At 39.9% G+C, this 5,953-nt stretch overlaps 1 long non-coding RNA gene across 1 annotated transcript; it reads left to right on the top strand.

Annotated features, from left to right (window-relative positions):
* Nucleotides 1–207: 207 nt before the first annotated feature.
* Nucleotides 208–774, top strand: LOC113008435 (uncharacterized). Its single transcript, XR_003270019.1, has 2 exons — nt 208–428; nt 508–774. It is a non-coding gene; the product is annotated as an uncharacterized LOC113008435 (long non-coding RNA).
* The last annotated feature ends 5,179 nt before the right edge of the window (nt 775–5,953 follow it).

Raw genomic sequence — 5,953 nt, 5'->3', positions numbered from 1 at the left:
CTTGGTTTCAACGTAACTTTATTCTTTCATGAGTAGTTCTCCTCAAAACCTCGTCCATGTTCCATACCTCTACCATTAAAGTAGCTTTTGATTGTTTTGAGGTTTCTGCACTTGTGAAGTCCCTGAAATTATAAGAATAGCCAAATGATAATATTAAATGTATCATCAGGTAGGGTGATTAAACTTGGGCCCTCATTCTTGCTCTTTATTCCATGTCCATTTTATGGATCTCAACATACTTTGCTGTACTATTTTGAGCCAGGCTGTCATGGTCCGCGGCCCGGCGTACGGGGTGCTGTTGGGATGCCCACGCCCACGGGCGTGGCTGCTAACCCCACACCTGCATCCCATCCCAGGCGATCACCAGGTGGACTATTTAATCCTGCCCTACCTGCTGCTCCACGCCAGTCCGTAGTCGCCTCTCAGCGGTAACGTACACCTGCGGGAAAAAACCCCTTATGACAAATTGTCCATTGGAACTGACTCTGTTTTACCCTGTGTACTCAGATCACAACTCGGCGTTTTTGCGAGCCACCTGCCTGTCCACCTGTCCGCCTGAGATTCGGAAGCACTATCAGCCTCGCCGTCTCGACCCTTTTGGAGCCCTCCCCCCTCTGGTTCACTCAGCCCGGCTACCTCCCTTCTCACAGCCCCGCTCTCGGCGTTCCCTGCGCAGTTCACCTCCCCAGTCCCTCGGTTTCTTCTGGTTCCATACGTTGTTTTTTCGGCTACCCTCACGGGACACCTTTAGTTATAATAAATTTGCTTTCTTTATTACCTCCTACCCTGGTGTGTGTGTTCTGCTTCTGGGTCCAGCTTGCGCACGGAACTTCGGTTCATGACACAGGCAGCATATTTTCTAATATGCACTGGTGGTGTATCTACTGAACGACAAGTCTATCTAATCTAGAATGACGTCACCGTTTCTGACACACACACTCTCCTCTTGGTGGCATATTCAGCTCCATTCAAATGTCCTCTAAACGTGAATATGCTTGTGTTGAGGGTGACCCACTATTTTTCTTCCAACTACCACAGCGTCACATCCACTACATTGGTGCTAGCAGTCCCTCATTCACCACGACTTGCAACGTGTGCTCAAAGCATCCCAAACTTGTAACTCCTTGCTGATCCATTACCTTTGCTGGCATTGTCTTGCAAAATAACGTAGATTTAATTCTTCGAATTTTTTCTTTCCAACATTTCCTCCATAGCTGTAGAGATGGACTCTCCTGAGTGCTAACCATGAAACTGTTTAGTCTGCAACACTGCTTTTTTATAGTGTAAAAGTAAAACTTGAGTCTGTCAATTGTGTGGTCAGACTTAGAAATGACGATGGACAGACGTCCAAGATCCCAATATCAGTTGTTAAGTTTAACGTGGGAATACTTTCCAAACATTCAGAGAGGAAATTAGACAACTGCTTGTACATCTCTGGGATAGCTTGCTTGGAGATGAAATGGCAGTTTGGCAACACCAAATGCTCCATTAAGCCTTGAAAACCAGCATTTTCCACAGCAGAAAGGGTATGGTCATCAAGCACTATAAAATCAACAATTTTCTCTGTTATCAGCTTTGCTTTGTTGCTTTCTGGAGGGAGTTTCTCACGCTTCTGAATGGTTTCCAAAAGTGCTTGTTGATACAGTACCTTTTTTGTTCTCAGCATTGGAGGCCTGGATAAATTCCATGTATTCCTTTCCTTAGTGTTTCTGCAAGTGTTTAATTATGTTAGTGGTGTTAAAGTTCCCAACACTGCTGCCATCATGAAACATTTGCATTGCATAAGTCAGACTCTGCGGTCTTGCTCTTTTTTTTCTGAAGTAACTCCACACCGCTGACATGCCAACAGGTCTCAAACACAACAACATGTGTGAGACCATGCGATGTTGCAAGTTTTGTGAAGCGCTTTTTTGACATTTAATGGGTCAGGTTACATTTCTTATTTCATCCCAATATCCGATCCAGTAATTTGGGCCAGGATCGGACTGTATATCAGATTGGTACATCCCTTCTATTAACACCTCCAATCAGGAGCTCAGCCTGTAACCACTATCAGTGAGTGTTTTGTGTCTGTGTTGGGTCCACCACTTTGACTAGTCATCAGACAAATACATAAATGACTGAAATAAAAGTCTGGACATAAATACTGTACAACAGCACACAGCTAATAATTTGGGGCTCTATACCACTGCCACATAATCATTTATCCCATCATTCAGATCATGGCTGCCATCTTTGAGCCTTGTTCAGCCAGTGGTTTCTTCCTGTTTTTCTTTCCCACTGTTTCCAAGCGTTTGCTCAAATGGGTCTTTGTTTAACTTACAATATAAAGCGCCTTGGAGTGACTGTTGTGATTTGGTGCTATGTAGATAAAACTGAATTTGTTGTATCTCAGTCATCACAACAACATTTGATTGTTGTGTTGGCTCGGACACGGCAGATTTGAAATGTGAATTACACGTAAATACAAAGAGAGGTAAAAACTAACAACAATGAAAAAATGGAGTTCCTGGTGTTATCCATCATAGTGTGAACTTTCAAATTAACAAAGACACAGTTGGGGCGTATACTAGGCTGGATACAAGAGGGAAATGTCAAGCCACAAACTCACACACCATTCTTCAAGTTTTCTGCTGTGTGATATAAAAGGAAAACTTGCACAATTCCCATTTTTGATGACTATTCTACAGAAAAAGTCTGCCTGATAGTAACATAATGATTATGGTTGACTAATGACCCTTGGATACAGATTTTTTTTCAGTAACAAAACATTGAGTTTGCTGCAAGTGAGTGACAAGTATGCCCAACAAAATGAAAATAACAGAAAAGGGTGACTGAATTATAGGGAAAAAATGCATATGGACTGTGGAGGGTTTATGCTTGAGCTTCCACAATCCCACAATTCAACACTGCAGGAGAAGGAAATAGTCTCACTCCTGGGCAGGGGAACAATTAAGATTATCCCTCAGCTGGAGACTCAGAGAGGCTTTTTCTCTAGTGTTTTTTTTTGCTGTGTTGGAGGAAGAAATCAGAAACTCACCTTCATAATCACCAAATCATTCTTAGAAATTTTCATTCACTAAAAACAAAAGAAACAACAAAAACACTCACTATTTTTCATATCTCAATTGAAGAACTTCTGATGAAGGATAAGGAAATCGAAAAAAACAAAAGCAAGTCACTCTTAACGCTCACTGTAACAGATCAGGCATACATACAGTGCATACTGTCAGTAAGGAAAATAATCATGCACAAATGCAGTATTCTTCTCTTGTAAGATGATAAAATCAAATAAAATTTCCATCAAGACTTAAGTGCTACAAATTCACAAGTAAATAAGCTGCTAGAGATAGCAGTGCAATTAGTGCCTTTTTTGTGAACACTGGGGACAGAGTCACTGCTTAAATACACTTTCTAAAACCCATGTTTTCAATGATGCTATAAAAACATTTTGCAAGGGGCCCATTGAGATGCTTCACATCTGTACTTGAACATGACAACCCACTAACTTTCTGTCATCACTCATTTTAAATGTCAGCATGGCGGATCCCACAGCACGGCTGCTCTTATTAACCTGTGTTTTTCTTCCTTTGTCAGACGATGTTTTGATCATGAGATAATGATTTCATTTGGAGCGTCAGTGCCTTGGAAATGACAGCTGGTTAACACACACGTGTATTTACATCTCAGGGTGTATCTTTGTGGATATTTCCATGCAGTTTTTCTTCTTTTGTTTCTGCTGGAAAGCTGTGCTGCAGGTTATATTTTATTAATGCTTACAAGGCCTGCTGTAGGTGAAGTGTGTAACGTACATAGGACTTCTGCACAGAGCAGCAGGCAACTATATGAGGAAGTAAAAGGTTTATTGTCATTTGCTTAAACTTAAAGTGACCAAGATAACAGAACAGCCTGTGTCTCGATTAAAGTCTGGAAAGTGCATTAACCAGGTGGGAATATGAATGTTTATACTGTAAACTTTCATTTTAAAATTGTTCATGTCAGTTTAACTTTAAATTCCAGCTTTCACTTGAGATTTTATGGTACATGCAACTGCTTGTAACATAGGTGTCGGGCGACAGCAGGTGTGTTTTTCAGCGATACCACTTATGCGATGTTTGAATCCGACTCTGTGTAATTTCTCTGTGCTGCTGACACTCTTCTTTCACTTCCCTTTAGGTGAGGTAAAAAGGTGTTTTTACGCTCCAAAACAGCTGGTGAAACAAAAGGCCGTCACCACACAGACGCTCTTCAATGAAGCAGAAGCTGTTAACAGAAAATCATAATGAAGAGCATAAACCATTTGCTTTCTTTCTCCGACGATTTGCCTCATTTTCTCCTGCACTGCCTCTTTCTGTCTCCGACTCATGCGCGTAATGACTGTCAGATCTAACAACCATCTCTTTTTCATCAATATGCTTTGTTTAGCCTTTGTAGGCAAAGAAAAGCCCGTTGACAACAGCAGTGAACGCAGCTTTCGATTTGTGTTAATTGTGTTTTTGTGCTACATGCTTCTCACTAATTGTAACAAATAGTGTGTATTCTTCATTTTGTATTGGTCCATTTTGCACTCTATACAGCGGCACATCTGTAAAATGAATTAAGGGCGAGGACTTGATTTCTTTTCTCTTCCTCCTCACCACACCGAGCACGCCACAAAGCCAGGCTCAGACTCATTATTACTGCTCTTTGTGTGAGAGAACAGATCCATTATGAAGAATGATTTACTGTCCACATTAACTGTTTACGTTTCACAGCAGAGGGACTGCACCTTTGTTATTCTTTGGAAAATAGGCGAGCTGTTTATCAGTTTATTTACTTTATCAGTGCCACAAAAATCTTAAAGAAATAGCCCACATGTATGTGAAACAAGTTTATTAGAAAGAAATATGTTACACTTTTTAGGTGACATTTGGAATTATCATATTGCATTAGTTGTTTTTACACTGCTTGCAGTAAGTCCAAGTTTTCGCTGACAGGAAATGACAGAAAAGAGAACATGGGACATTAGGGGGAAAAGGCACAAGATCATTTTATGTAAAATGGTAACATGGGGTTAATGATAAAGAGGAAAGTTGTACAATGTAACAAAAGTTGCCTCAAGGTGATTTATGGTTTAAGGCGAAGAACCCACAAAAAACTGAGAAAACCCCAACATCATATAACCTCTGATGAGCAAGTCAGGGTTCATACGCCTTTTTCAGGGTCAAATTCAAGCACTTTTTAAACACTTTCAGTGTCCCTTTTCAAGCTTTTCCAGCACATGCTGCCACTGCCGACCCCCAAAAAGAATGCATGTTTCTATTCACATCACCTCAGTAAAACCATGTGAAAATTAAAACAAATCATCCTAGGTGAACTTAAATACCTTTGTTCACCTTTTGTTAAGAAATAGAAAAACAAACCACACAAAAATACTGCAAAAGGAAACTGTCACCTTATATACATAGTGTACAAACTCAAAATGCACATTTCACTTAAAAATTAAGATGTGAAAATGTGAACAAATCAACTTGTTAGAGATATTCATCTCCTGTAGTCTTCTCATCAGAAATTGATGCTTCTTTCCTGTGTGACAAAAAATAGGAGACAGGCATTTGTTTGTTGTTTGTTTGTTTTTTAAGTTAATTCCCAATAAAACGGTTTTATTGCTAACTACATTGCTGTCTGTATTATTGCTGAAGTCCTAAATGATCACCTTTAAAGTGTTTGTGCTAATAACATCATGTACAGTCAGACAGGCACAGAGAACAGCACTGACTGGGAGGCTTTGAACAGATCACATAGTTCAATTCAACATATAAGACTTTAAGAATGCACAAGCATCTACTTAAAATCTATTTAATTTATCATCTGTGATATTATTATGTACAAATCCAATGTATTTTGTTCATCTCCCTTAAATAAACAGGCAGCCTTAAAGTATGAAATATTCATATACAAAAACACATAAATG

The sequence above is a fragment of the Astatotilapia calliptera genome, chromosome 16, assembly GCF_900246225.1.
Source record: "Astatotilapia calliptera chromosome 16, fAstCal1.2, whole genome shotgun sequence".
Lineage (NCBI taxonomy): Eukaryota > Metazoa > Chordata > Actinopteri > Cichliformes > Cichlidae > Astatotilapia > Astatotilapia calliptera.
The sequence above is the reverse complement of the archived record's forward strand: the minus strand, read 5'-3'. Positions and strand labels throughout refer to the sequence as shown.